General features: G+C 34.1%; 1 non-coding gene across 1 annotated transcript; it reads right to left on the bottom strand.

Moving 5' to 3' along the window:
- Positions 1 to 915: 915 nt before the first annotated feature.
- On the bottom strand, positions 916 to 987 carry TRNAH-GUG (transfer RNA histidin (anticodon GUG)). The gene has a single exon. It is a non-coding gene; the product is annotated as a tRNA-His (tRNA).
- Between the last annotated feature and the right edge of the window lie 14,423 nt (positions 988 to 15,410).

Here is a 15,410-nt window from a genome sequence, read left to right as displayed (position 1 = left end):
CCGTGTCAGTATTCTCTGGTGAAGACATGCTGTATGAGGCCAAGAAAGTTTACTTTTGAATTGTTTAGTTTCGCGAGGACATATTTTCTCATCATTATTTTACTTATCTTCATGACGAAGATTTGAAAGAATTTTCTGTAAATTATTTGGGAAAATTTATACGTGAGAAAAATGTCCATTTTTCTATTACATTTTCTCCACATATTTTTGTGCCTGCAACGAGGACCTACTTTTGTATTATGCAGTTGAGTTTATATAATCACCCTAAAAAACACCTAATCTGATAACTGTCGTCAAGATGGTGAAATAGTCACATGTATTATACCGTTGACCTCATGTCCTTTGTGATAGTATTATAAAACATTTCTCATGATAACCATTTACGTATTACTAGAAATTATGAAATAATAATATAAAAACTGAATTGTAAGGGAGTTACTTTGATACGTTTTAAGAAATATAACCTTTCTTTGCAACAGTTTTTTTCACAATATGTAAATTATTGCAGTGTGTATGAAGATTTTTCAATATCATTACGAGGTAATGTAATGAAAACACGTACTACTAAACAATTTTATATTCAGAATTAGAAAGAAGAATTTCGATTACATATTTACCTTTCTTTATTCTGTACAATGAAATAAAAGCTAGAATGTATTGGATTAAGGTGTTATCTAATTTACAAAGTGCTTTATTTCTGTTTTATAATGTAAAAAGTGTTAATTTTGATAAATATTTTCCGTTGGCGAATACGATCCAACAGGTGAATTTCTAAAGGTAAATAAATCGTGTAAGATAACATCACGCGATAAGTTACTCAAACCTTGATATTCGTTTTCAAACGACAAATGTTGTAAGAGATTACCTATTTGTAATGTCGCCCTTAAGGTTAATTTTGGAAAAAGTAAACGTGTGTGCCGTGATCAGGATTCGAACCTGGGTTATTGCGGCCACAACGCAATGTCCTAACCACTGGACGATCACGGCAGGTGTAAATAATTTTGCGTTTTCTTCTTTTTTTCATAGAATTTGCAGCGAGGTAGCAAGTGACAACCACGAGGCGAATGTGTTTCAGTCGAGACTGCTGATTCAGAACAAATTTTTTAACTACATCACGTGTATTGTCTCAGTTTTACTGACGTTTGGAGGCTACTATTATCTTGTTAATGGACTTATTTAAACAGTTTATTTCACACAAGAATCTTTAAGAAAATAAATTGTGAACCGGTCGTTTAAGTATCGTTTGATTTTTGATATTTTTTCTTCTTTTTACCTGTAGATATTGGGATATTTACAATTAAAGTTTTATCTTGATCTGAAAAGATTATTATCTCACGGTTGACATGTGTTATACGTGTAATGATAAAATCAAAGTATTTCACCGTACATATTCCTTAGTGCGCATCATTGCCACTAGAGATTTAAATGTGAGCAGAATTGAGAGGAGAAAATGACCTTCACGTTTGAAATTTAAACGAAAGTCTAAAGTGATCTGATGTTCGAAACGTACTCATCCGTGGTGCGGTGTGTGATTTAAAATCTCACTTTAGTCTGAAGTTTTTCTTTTCTTCTCCAGATTTAAAAATTATAGAGGACACGAAATGTATGAAAAGTGAAGAAAAAAACGTCATATAAATGTATGTGTGTGTAAAAAGAATAAGAAAGTTTTGTTTAGTTCAACATATTGATGAAGACGTTTCGCCGAACTGGTATAGGTGAAGTAGTTACAGTGAAACGTGAAATCGAAACAAAGATCTAAGTTACATAATGAGGAAAACTTGGCTTATTTTCTTCATAATCACATTTATGCTTTATAGATTTAGAATAAAAACGGGGCCAAGTATTTCACTTCTTTTTATATTTTCTCTTACTTAAATTTGTTACATAGTTTCAGGATTTATTAGTGTGATTTATTTAGTTTTTTCTATAAAAAGAATCGATTAGCCATACTGTAGAAATTTGAATGATGTAGGTGCCAAGACGCTATCGATTCCATTCATTGGAATGATATCTCACCTTCACATTAAAGTTTAGGTGCTTTACGGACGTGACAATCTATTCCTTTGTATCGGTTGAAAGTTATTGTTGACTGGTTTCTTCCTACTTGGTCAGTAAATCAAATTTAGAGACAGCTGCTAACATGCTAACAGGTTTGTAGTAAATGCAGTATTCTAACGAAAGGTTCATAACATACTTACGAGTATAGATGATGTGCTATGCCTAAATAAGTATTTGTCTCTTTGAGGTCTCGAATTTGCGTTATTACTTTCATAACCAAATAACTTTAGCACGAGATGCTACGAGAAACAAAATTTGAGAAATTATTGAAAATTACTTCGCCGGATTTTTGGCAGTTTACATGGATTAGTTATGAATATATTATTTGCAGGGAAAACATCTTGAAAAGAAAACTGTAGTACATCATCATTTTTAATATGAATATATCGAATTAGATTTTCGTAATGTTTAAAGTTGACAAAGATGTTTGATCGTTAACTGCCGTTTGTATAATATTTGTCGTTTAAATACCTGGAAAGTTGGTAATTCATCAGAACATACGTGTTTCATTTTAGATTTGGGTGTTTTATAAGACCCAAATGTGCACTGAGGTAATAACATGTTTTTTAGTAGCTCTCTTCCCTGTGAACAGTAGCTCAAAATTATGGATGACAATAAATATACATTAATAGTTTTAATAACCTTAATAGTTGTTAAATAACAATATTTTTTGTTTCTGGTATGTAGTTTATGTATTTTTTTGAATGAAGGATATTTAAGCAGATTGTAAATGCAGATTGTGTTTACAGATTAAATAAAATAAAATTGTTAAATTCGAGATGTTATTGTATTTCCACACTTTCCACGTCCATTACGGATACGAAATTATAGATGTGTGAAAGTAGTATTTCAGATGTATGCGTATCTTTTATTTCCACATGTACTTCCAAACGGGCCTTTTTTCTAATACCAATACTCGTCGCTTGATCTGAACGATAAAAGGTAAAGGATTATTTTCAACGCTATTAATATACATGCAGCTTAGTATTTCGGTTGGTTTTGGTTTTTGGAATTTCGCAAAAAGCTACTCGAGGGCTATCTGTGCTAGCCGTCCCTAATTAAGCAGTGTAAGACTAGAGGGAAAGCAGCTAGTCATCACCACCCATCTCTAACTATTGGGCTACTCTTTTACCAAAGAAAAATGGGATTAACCGTCAAGTTATAACCCCAAGGTTGGGAGGGCAGGCATGTCTGGCGCGACTCGGGCGCATAATGCGACCCTCATATTACGAAGCGCACGCCTTAACGCGCTAGGCCATGCCACGCCCAGCTTAGTATTTCAAAACTTACTATTTAAATGACATATTTTGATACTTAAACAGCAAATTATTCAATTTCTTTCTTTAATAAGAGCTTAGTTTAAAATCAAATTTTCCTATTAAAAAAATGAATGTGTCAAATGGCTATATTTAAGTTTTTAGAAATTTTATTGTGCTATTTGTCAGCTGGTGTGCTTATTAGTGACATCTGCTTGTTTTTAGAATAATGTCGGCGTGTTACTGAGTTGTTGAAATACTAATGGTTATAGTTTGAAGAAAAATATTTTGAAGTAAGTTATTCTAAAAAAGTTTTGAGAAAGTTCTAATGCACGCTCTTATTGAATCCTTATCTTTAATGTAAACACCTCGAGTTGATTTGTATGCCACACTTCACCACTCTTTCACATTGATGTATAGATTAAAAAGTTTCAGTTTCTACGCACTCGCGATTGAGCAAACTTCGAGCTGTATCGATGAACGTGTGTAGAAAGTTTGTAAATCTGTTGTGGTGCTTTAAATATCGTATAGGAAAAAAAAACAACCGAGAATGACTTAGTTGAAATATTTGGCTCTCGCATTCAAGAAAGTATGCTTTGGGTTAGGTTGGAGAAAAATACAACTTTCTGTCTGTCATCAGAGAAAAAGCTGATGGAGACCTGAAGATCAAAATGATCAATATTTAATATAAGGTATTAATTTACAAAGAAATGTTGAAACTTCAAAATGCGAACTTTGTAGCAAACAAATGGTTAAAAATGTTATGAAAAACAATAGGAACACGGGTGACAGATGTGGCACTATGTCGGTGAAAATATGATACATCTCGATTGAGCTTCAAAACGAACACAAAGGCTCAAAGGTAGATCGAAGTGATGAAACAGTTGTAAAGAGACCAAAAGGAAAACGAGAAAAATTAGCTGGACGAAAGAATCAGAGAATGAAGAAAACAGAAAATTAAAAGATCAGAAAGAACGAAGCAAGAAATTAACAGAGGAATCACAAGAATGCAACATTAACAGAAACATTACAAAATCGAGTGTAAAATCGAAGAAGCTATTAAAGATTAGGACCTAAAGATTGATGTTGCAAAAGGTCTATGTGATGTATAGAAAGATTATAATAATATTAAATAAATAAAAAAACCATCAAAAAATGAAAAGATATTTTACTAAATCAAGAACATCAAAGAATCGGATGGAAAGTACAGAAGTCTTAGAAAAGATCAAAGGAATACTGCAGAACATTGAAAAGGAATAAATAACTTCAACACCAGGATGAAACATCTTTAAACTGAATTAGAAAAATCATCCATATCTCTCTCTACAATGACTTTAATCACAAAAACCTAGACACAAAATGAAACTCTATGACTTTAGACACTAACATCTAGACACAAAATGGAACTCAACACGTACTTCTAAACATAAATTAAAAATAATTTGGTTTACCGCAATTATGTTTCCACCTATGAGTGCAGAATTTTCTTGGACTACTACAGGTGCATGAATAAATCGCGAAGCTACAGAAATTAGCAGACCGTATCAATAAAGTTATCCAATCAACATACTATGACGGAAGATGACATAGAAGAACGTTAGCCACACTTTGGAATAACTTTGCATGCTTGAAGTTCTGAACAAGGGCTATTAATTTTGCTGCAAACATAAAAAACCAGATTTAACAATATTAATCAACCTTGCTAAAGAAGGTCATAATAACGTTTTGTAACGATTTTAAACCTCATAATCTGGTCCTTTGTTTTACATATTCAGGTCTCTACTTTGTAAGTGAGAGACTCTAATAATGCATCTACAGTCCCAACCAAGAAAACTTGATTTGTGACAGAAGGATACAAATAATGAACTCTCGGATTGACAAAGCTAAAAGTTTGCATTTGCGAGATTGTTCAGTGGTATCACATCTCGAGCTATGGACTTTCTGATACGCAGCCCGGAAAAGTAACTACTAAAAATAAAACTGTGGTGTAAAATATCAAACAAAATCTAAAGTCGTTTTATTTTTTATATTTAAATGTTCACATCGAAAGCTGTTAGGATTCTGCAGTTATTTTATAGAAACGTTTTATTATTTTATACAAACTCAAATAACCATAATGTGCTATTTTTCCCAAGGTCATAATTAATTTTGTAATACTTTCTAAAGGCAACTTATGATCTATAAACGTGTTTCATTGTTTAAGACTTGGCTAATAAGAATAGGCTCAGTATGTCCAGGTTGTTAAGGCGCTGAACTCGTAATCTGAAGGTGGCGGACTCGAATCTCCATCATACCAAACATGTTCGCCCTTTCAGCTATGGAGGCATTATAATGTGATGGCCAATCCCACTATTCGATGGTAAAGGGTACCCCATAGTTAACGGTGGGTGGTGATGACCAGCTTTTTCCCCTTTAGTCTTACACTGCCAACGTACGGACGGTTAGCGCAGATAGCCCTCGTGTAGCTTTGCGGGAAATTAAAAATACACTTAAAAGTACTGATAAATATTTGTTGATTTCCTGTGTTTTTCTTGGATTCTCATCCATAATAAATCATATCACACATCAACTTGTTACATCAGAGTTTTTATAGTGAGTATTGAATAAAATATCTTAGTTGTTACCCATTTATTAACGATATCTTAGTTGTTACCCATTTACTAACGATATCTTAGTTGTTACCATTTATTAACGATATCTTAGTTATTACCCACTTATCAACAATATCTTAGTTGTTACCCATTTATTAACGATATCTTAGTTGTTACCCATTTATTAACAATATTTTAGTTGTTATACATTAATTAACGATATCTTAGTTGTTACCCATTTATTAACGATATCTAATTTGTTACCCATTTATTAACGATATATTTGTTGTTACCCACTTATTAACGATATCTTAGTTGTTACCCACTTATTAACGATATCTTAGTTGTTACCCATTTATTAACAATATCTTAGTTGTTATACATTTATTAACGATATCTTAGTTGTTACCCATTTATTAACGATATCTAATTTGTTACCCATTTATTAACGATATCTTAGTTGTTACCCATTTATTAACGATATCTCAGTTGTTACCCATTTATTAATGATATCTTAGTCGTTACCCATTTATTAACGATATTTTGGTTGTTACCCATTTATTAACGATATTTTAGTTGTTACCCATTTATTAACGATATTTTGGTTGTTACCCATTTATTAACGATATCTTAGTTGTTACCCATTTAATAATGAGTAGCATTGTTGTTTGATAAAGTATTTTAGTACCTTAACTGTGCTAAAACTGTGGGTTTTCGTGTGGTTTTACTATCTCAACTATTAAAATGTGGGTTTGCGTTCGGTTTTAGTATCCTAACAATGAACTCTGACGAGTAATTACAAACACATTTTAATGAACTTTACATAGTGACAAGAAATGTTGTAAAAATTGTATCCTGCTATCGTAGCTGTACAATAACCACTTGTTAAGTTCCACAAGTGTAGAATCAATATACTTACGACGTGAAAATGTTTGTTTGTTTGTTTTTCGAATTTCGGGCAAAGCTACTCGAGGGCTCTTTGCGTTAGCCGTCCCTAATTTAGCAGTGTGAGACTAGAAGGAAAGCAGTTAGTCATCACCACCCACGGCTGACTCTTGGGCTACTCTTTTACCAACGACTGTCACATTATAACGCCCTCACGGCTGAAAGGGCGAGCATGTTTGATGCGACAGAGATTTAAACCTAAGACCATCAGATTACGAGTCTAACTCCTTAACCCACCTGGCCATGCCGGGCTGCCGTGAAAATGTCTTTATTACCTACAATAACTGTAAGTTAGGTAAGTACGTTCGTTAATAACCTAATATCAAAGTGACACTCATGTCGACAGATGGCACTACGAACAAAGCAAAAATAACACGATATCCAGAAATGTTTCTGTCATAGTTATTGAGTGTAACATTATAAACACTAAATCAAATATCATTCAAAGTAATACGTTATAGTAAAACGTATATCCAATACGTTTTTTTGCAGTTCAACCAGTAGTATTTGGTTGATCAACAACATCAGTTTGCAGAGAACCACTGCTTCTTTTTTATCTCTGGTATTAGTGTTCGTCATCTTTACATATCATACAAGTATTGGTTATCTTTAACGAGTACACAGCCGTTGGTTACCATACTATTGTTGGTTATTGTTAACTAACATATTTATTCCACATGGTCCAACTGTGCGCTTGGGTATTTATAAAATTAAAGATTGGGTTTCGGTACCTGCAATGAGCATAGCCAGATAGACTTGTGTATAACTTTACATTTAAATACAAAACAAATAAAAATAAATTTAAATATATTGAAGGACATTATAAAATATATAACAAAGTATTGCTTACTTATGTAGTTTTAACGTAATTATTTATACATTTTACAGTTCCGTTTAGATTGTTTTTTTCAATTTTTAATTTGTAACAAGTGCAAAGGAAATGTTATGAAAACATCTGTTTACCGCAAACCTACACTTTCGAAGTACGTTTCTACCTCGTGAAATTGAGTTTCGATACATGTGCCGCTCAAACTATATATACACTGCTGGCCAAAATCTTAAGGCCAATGAACATAAAGAAAATATGCACTTTGCGTTGTTAGAATCAACCATTTATTTTAGTAGAGCTTTGAAAGATGAAAATAATTAAAGGAAAATAAAAATAAAAACTTTAGCATTTAATAGGGAAAATTTGAACACTATGGAATTAGCCCAAATACTAGCTGGTAAAAAGTTTAAAACCATACTGAAACGAAGCGTTAATAAGTAAACACGTAACAAAATTTAGTCATTTGTGCTCAAGCATTAGCGTTGTCAACATCTCCCACTGACATCTCCTTGGGTAAAAACATGGCAAAGACTAAAAAGTTGAGAGAATTTGAACATGGCAGAATTGTCGAGCTGCAAAAGCAAGGTCTCTCTCAACGTGCCATCGCTGGTGAGATTGGGCGTAGCAAACTGCTCTTGCAAATTTCTTAAAAGACCTTGAGGGATATGGAATGAGAATTTCAAATGGTCGGCCCAAGAAAATTTCGCCGGCGTTGAGCAGGAGGATTTGACGGGTTGTCTGGCAAGAAACCAGCCAATCGTCGAACCAGATTAAGGCTCTTACAGACGCAGAATGCAGCTCAAGAACAATAAGACGACATCTAAGAGAGAAAGGCTTTAAAAACCGTAAACGTCTTTAAAGGCCACGCCTCCTCACACACCACGAAACAGCTCGGTTAAACTTTGCTGAAAAGCACCAAACATGGGACGTAGACAAGTGGAAGAAGGTTTTATCCTCTGATGAGAAAAACTAACTTGGGTGGTATTGATGGCTTCCAACGTTGCTGGCACGATAAGGATATCCCACTGGAGACATTTTCTACACGATACAGTGGAGGAGGTTACATCATGATCTGGGGTGCTTTCTCTTTCCATGGAACAATGGAGTTTCAGATTATACAGGAGCATCTAACAGTAGCTGGCTACATTGGCATGTTGGAGAGAGCACTCTTATTGACTGAAGACCCTCGCTTGTGTGTAAATGACTGGTTCTTTCAGCAGGACAACGCTGCAAGCTACCATGCCTACAGGACAAGGACTTTTCATGCTGAATAACGTGTTTCTCTCGGACCATCCAGTGTGTTCGCCTGAACTGAACCCCATTGAAAATGTTTAGGAGTTGATGGCAAGTAAAGTTTATAGAAATGGACGTCAATTCCAAACAGTGCATGATCCTCGTAAAGCCATCTTCACTCTTTGGAATAACATACTGCAAACGTTTATATCAACCATGCCAAAGCGAATATTTGCAGTTATTCGCAATGACTGCCATGCAACTCACTACTGAGAACTCTTGTTGGGCATTTCCTATCCTATTTAGGACTTCCTTTTGTTATGGTCTCAAACTTTTGACCAGCTAGTATTTAGGCTAATATCATAGTGTTCACATTTTCCCAATTAAATGCTAAAAACGTTTTTTTTATTTTTATTCTCATCTTTCAAAGCTCTACTCAAATAAGTGGTTGAGTCTAACAACGCAAAATGCATTTTTTCTTTATATTCATTAGCCTTAAGATTTTGGCCAGCAGCGTATAATTTATTGCGTAACGATGAACAAACAAACTCTATTCTTTGAATGTGTTGGTATAATACGACCAGCTTCAATGACATCTTTGAAAAGAAATTAACCATATACTTAAAAATAAATAACATATCATGCTCTTTACAGTGAAGTACAAAGCCACACAATTGACAATGTTATCAAAGCCCGCCACTGGTACCGAAATCCAGTTTTTTAGCGTTATAGGTTTTAGACTTGTTGCTATGTCACTGGAAACTGGAGTTAAGAATAAGAGTTATATTAGGAAACCGAGTATCAAATATGTCGTACATTCCTTCAAGATGTAGAAAAATTAAAATTTCGCTTTTATTAACATATTAGTTTTCGATAAGTTTGACATATTCGAAATCTGCGATTTATGAATTAAAACTCAAAGTTCCTCAGCTAATTGATACTCTGATTGTAGCTTCCTCTTGTGAAAAATATCGCACTTATAACTTTTATTCGCCAATTCAATACTTGCAATATCAAATTAAAAATTATATATATATAGCTTCTATTAAATTGGCACAAGAACCAAAGAGTTTACAATGGGTGCCTTTAATTTAGTTACATAGTTTTTTCTTTTGTTTTTTTGCTATTAAACAGAAAGCCCTACAATGGTCTATCTGAGTCGAACCTTCAGAATCACAAACTGCGAAGCGCAATCTTTCTAGTCTGTCATTTCATAATTAGGAATCGTTAGCTCAAAGCAACTCTTTTGTAGCTTTGCGTGAATTTCAGAAATAACCAACTAGCTTCAGTGTTGCTTCAAACTAAGAGAGTAAAATCGAAGCATTTGCGATCAAGTAACTTTAAGACGTTTTCCTGGTATTCATGGAAATAATAATTTTCATAAGTACCATAACAAAGCCTCTCCCAGTGGCACAGCTGTATGTCTGCGGACTTAAACGCTAGAATCCAGGTTTTGATACCTGTGGTGGGCAGAGAACAGATAACTCATCGTGTAGCTTTGTGCTTAATTACAAACATTCCACCAGACCCTTACAGGATGGCTTCGTATTTACGTGATTCAGTAAAGGATGTTATGAAAATAATATTCCAACTTCTTGAGTTTTTTAATATTACATTCTACGTTTGGTCTGATCTAATTCCTTTATTCTACCTTCAACATTCCCCACAATCGGATTTAGCTATGACCGTGTAATAAGAGTGACAGTCAACTTTCTTTCAGAGTCAAATAACTTAAAAAGCTTTGTTGCGTATTTTTTGTAAGTGGGCTATCTATACTGTGCTCACCGCAAGTATCAAAATCTAGTTTTTAATGGGGTGAGACCTCATCACCCTTTCCACCGGGGTTACCTGAAAAAAAAACACAAAACGATATAAGCCTATATAGAAACTGCTAGTTGGTGTACAAGGTAATGGTGTCGAAGGCACTGTTTTGGTGTATAAGACAAATTTCCTGAACTAATTTGGACGAAATTTGATTAAAATTTAATGACGACAAAATTTGTCGTCAGACAAAGAGAGTTTGACAGCAAGTAATAATTAAACTTCTTCCTTTATTCACTTTCGGTAAACCTTGAAAACCATCTATTTTCGGGTGTTTACTATAAGAGACATATCGTACAGGTTGCAAAAAAAGGAAAGAATAGTTTGTTTTGAATTTTGTACAAAGTTACACGAGAGCTATCTGTGCTAGCTGTCCCTAATTTAGCAGTGTAAGACTAGAGGAAAGGCAGCTAGTCATGACCATCCCCCGCTAACTCTTGGGCAACTCTTATACTGAAGAATAGTACGATTAATCGTCACATTATAGCGCCCCCACTGCTGAGAGGGCGAGCATATTTGGTGTGACGGGGATTCGAACCACCGACCCTCAAATTACGATTCTAGCGCCTTAACCACCTGGCAATGCCGGGCCAATTATATAAAAGTATACTAATATTTATTCGTTTTCACGAATGTATATGTTCGCCAACAGAGAGCAATGCGAGCTAGTTACCTGTTTTAAATGTTCTGTCGTAAGCGCAAAGGTGCCCAATGAGTTGTTTGTGATACGCCCTCTACCTGACGCAATAATCGAACTATAAACTTCAGAAGCATAAGTTTTCAAACATACTGCTTAGCCACTAGAGACTATTATTCGATTAGAATCCAAAATTTGTCTTACCAATGAGCCACTCGGGGGACATACTGTATCGAAAAAAAACAAACAACGCCATTATTTAAATTTGGGTGAAAACGTTGTAATATATATATATATACCTATTATTGTTTATTAACAACTGAATGATATTAAATTGTCCGTTAATTTGATATTTGTTCATCATGTAATAACATTTTTTTCGTTTGTAAGTAGGTGAGGCCCGCCTACTCTATCTTTACATTCTCTTGAGTATTATACACTAATTCCATTGAAAATTGTCAAAATATTGTTAAGACGGAACATACCAACTAAGTATAGGAACTGAGGACTTAAAGACCAGTTTTCACAAACCTTTTGATCAAGATTTGCAGATGAAAACTATTTTTTAATTTGTACCCAAACCAACATTGTTTTAAAACTTCAGAAAGCGAGTTAAAGTCAAACCCTCTCTAAGAACTAGTAAAAACTAACTAGTTTTGTTATGTTAACGTTCTTTACCGTTACTGTAAACACACACACATATCATTAAATTTATCAAAATACACATTTACTAATAGCGAATCAAAGAAACCACAAAAAGGAAATGAATGTGTTGGAATGTTTGTTGTTCAGCGCAAAAGTGTGTAACTGGCTATCTGTGATATGCCTAACACCTGGAATGACTCCCGAACTTTTCTGTCATAGAGCCAGCTCTACGCTTACCGTTGAGTTATTACACTTAGTGTTGTTGTTGTTCAATACAGAGCTACAAAATGAGCTATATTTCTGCGTTCAATACATGGATCAAATCCCGAATTTTAGTATTATTAGTCCATTAACTTACTGCTGATTCACCAGGGCGTAGTGTTGGGACTATTCAATACAGGTTGTACACTTTTACAGTGTTAGAGATGTCCTCTCCCCCGTCAATATGATTCTTGATTCTCAGGTAAACAAAACCTTTGCAGCTTAAAGCTCGATAGGTGTTAAGAACAGAATTCTCGAGTCTTGAAAAAAAACCCGCTATTTTTGCTTTATATTCAGTTGTTTACTACGTTTTCGCGTAACAACAACAGGTAAAACCCTTGTAAGGGCCCATTATGGGAAGGTTTGTCTTGGATGTTTAGACCTTCGAGTCAATATACTAACTGAGGGACTTTTGTCAAAGGAAGTTGGTAATATCCCAGATATTTATCTTCTAAAAGGAATATGTTTCTAACTTTTATTTATTATTTTTAAAAATCTACTTGAAAATGTTTTCACTCATTAAATAAAGTAGACCACATTTTACGAGAGTTTTAGTAAATAAATGTACAAAAACCTTCGGCTAGCAATTAAATATAGCACCATTGGTGCCTTGTAGCACAAACTGACATGTAACGACAGTTAATCTATAACACTGGTGCCTTGTGTCACGCACTAACATGTAAAGATACCTAATCTATACTATTGGTGCCTTGTGTGAAAATATAATGTGTAACGAAAGCTAATGTACACCATTAGTGCATTGTGTCACACACTAACTTGTAACGACAGCTAATTTATACTATTGGTGCCTTGCGTCACAAACGACATGAAACGATAGCTAACATACACAATTGGTGCATTGTATCAGAAATTAGGATGTAACGACAGCTCATACAATTTGTGTCTTGTGCCACAAATTCACTTTTATAACTGACATGTGACGACAACTGACGTACATCATTAGTACCTTAGTGTCAGTTCTAAAACATTTATAAGTTACATATAACAACAACTACACATCATCAATACTTTCGTACAGATTGTTATGTCACGTCATTTATAATCAATCTAAAGCATCTTATATGTCTTGTTCTTTAATACAACACCAGGTGGACACGCTTTGAAAACTACAGTTTTATTTTCTGTTAGCTACATTAGAGTAACGCCCACCGTGGCTAACTAGAAGTGTCTAATTTGTATTTTGATAATTCACACATGATATAAACGTCTGTGTAAGACGACAGGATAAGAATCTCTATTTCTACCAGGCAGTGAGAAACTGCAAAGGATAGTTAAGAGAGAAATAGGTAGGTGGTGTTCCAGGACTGACTGATCATTAGCAAGTGGAATGACCGTCACTTTATAACGCCCCATGGCTGAGGAGTAAGAATGTTTTTAGTGACGGAATTCGAACTCGTAATCCTCCGATTACGTATCGAGTGCCTTGATTATCTGGACATGGTGGGCCTGTATTAATAAGCTTACTTTATACAAAGTTATAAAATAAGATACTGATTATAGTTATTACAAATTTATTCGAAGTGTTTTCTTTTTTTTCTAAATAGTTCATTCTTAAGAAGTTTAGTTATTATTTTTTCCGTTTATTTGCTTGTGGTTATGTACAAAGTAATATTATGAGATATCTGTGCTCTATAAAACCACTATAAACGAAACCCAGTTTCTAGTGGTGTCAGTCCATCTCCGTACCGTTGTGCCACTGGGTGATTTTATTTCATTATAGTTTGATTTTGGCACCGAAGATTCTTCTGTTGAGTGTTTTGTTTAAAGATTTCACCCTCAACGAGTTTATGTGTTGTTTTATTTTCTGTATGCATCAGAATCTGCCTTGACATTCATATATATTCATGTATTTGAAAGGAAATGTGAGATCGATTCTAACTTGTCAGAAAAGGAAGCGAAGCTCTAACAGCTGTAGTGATCGTAACTCTGAAGTGTTGTACCATTTATATCAGAAATATTTTTCTTTACCGTAACCCAGATCTGTATCATTTAAGAAGAACGTTACGTACTGAGGTAACGTCAGCTATACTTACATTTTGTTGAAAAACAAACGTCATCTCTAAAGTAAAACCTAAACTTTATGGAAAATGTTAAATTTGTAAATGACAAGTATATTTATGGTTTACACAAACGATATTACAGCTTTAAAAATATCCTAATATTCACACGATATTAATGTATTATAGACGTTGAAACATGTATTAAGCATCTAATTTTTCTAGGGATGTTTGAAAACATTATTCCTTCATAATTAAGGAGATAAAACGTTTTTAATAGAGTTCTACACTTTGTATAAAAAGATATTTGCCAAAATTAGCTTACAGAAAAAGACTTATGACTCTGTTATTGAACTGCACTGAATATAACACACACGAGGTCAATGATCTGTGGGTATCATAATATAAACCTAATTTACACTTCTGATTCTAAGATGTTCTGGTACTAATAGTTTAGTGACTGTCTCAAAGATGTTCTGGTGATAATGGATTAGTGCCTGTTTCAAAGATGTTCTGGTACCAATAGTTCAGTAACTGTCTTTAAGATGTTCTGGTATTAATGATTTAGTGAGTGTCTCTAAAATGTGCTGGTACTAATGGTTCAGTAACTGTCACTAAGATGTTCTGGTACTAATACTTTAGTGATTGTCTGTAAGATGTTCTGGTACTAATACTTTAATGACTGTCTGTAAGATGTTCTTTTACTAATTCTTTAAGAATTGTCTCAGAGATGTTGTGGTACTAATAGTTTAGTCTCTGTCTCTAAAATATTCTGGTACTAAACGTTTAGTGACTGTTTCTACGATGTTGTGGTGCTAATGTTTTAGTGGCTGTCTCTGAAATGTTCTGGTGCTAATGGTTTATTGACTGTCGCTAAGATGTTCTGGTATTAGTTTTTAGTGATTGTCTCTAAGATGTTCTGGTACTACGAGTTTAAAGACCATCTCTAAATTGTTCTGGTATAAACGGTTTACTGATTGTATAGAGTATGGAACGGAGTGACCACACTGTAGAATTATGAATGATGTAGGTGACAAGACGCTATCGAATCCATTCATTGGAATGACATCTCACCTTAGCATTATAGTTTAGGTGCATTATGGACGTGACAATCAA

This window comes from Tachypleus tridentatus, chromosome 13 (assembly GCF_004210375.1).
Source record: "Tachypleus tridentatus isolate NWPU-2018 chromosome 13, ASM421037v1, whole genome shotgun sequence".
NCBI classification, from domain to species: Eukaryota; Metazoa; Arthropoda; class Merostomata; order Xiphosura; family Limulidae; genus Tachypleus; species Tachypleus tridentatus.
Note: the sequence above shows the minus strand (reverse complement) of the source record. Positions and strands in the feature narration are given on the sequence as shown.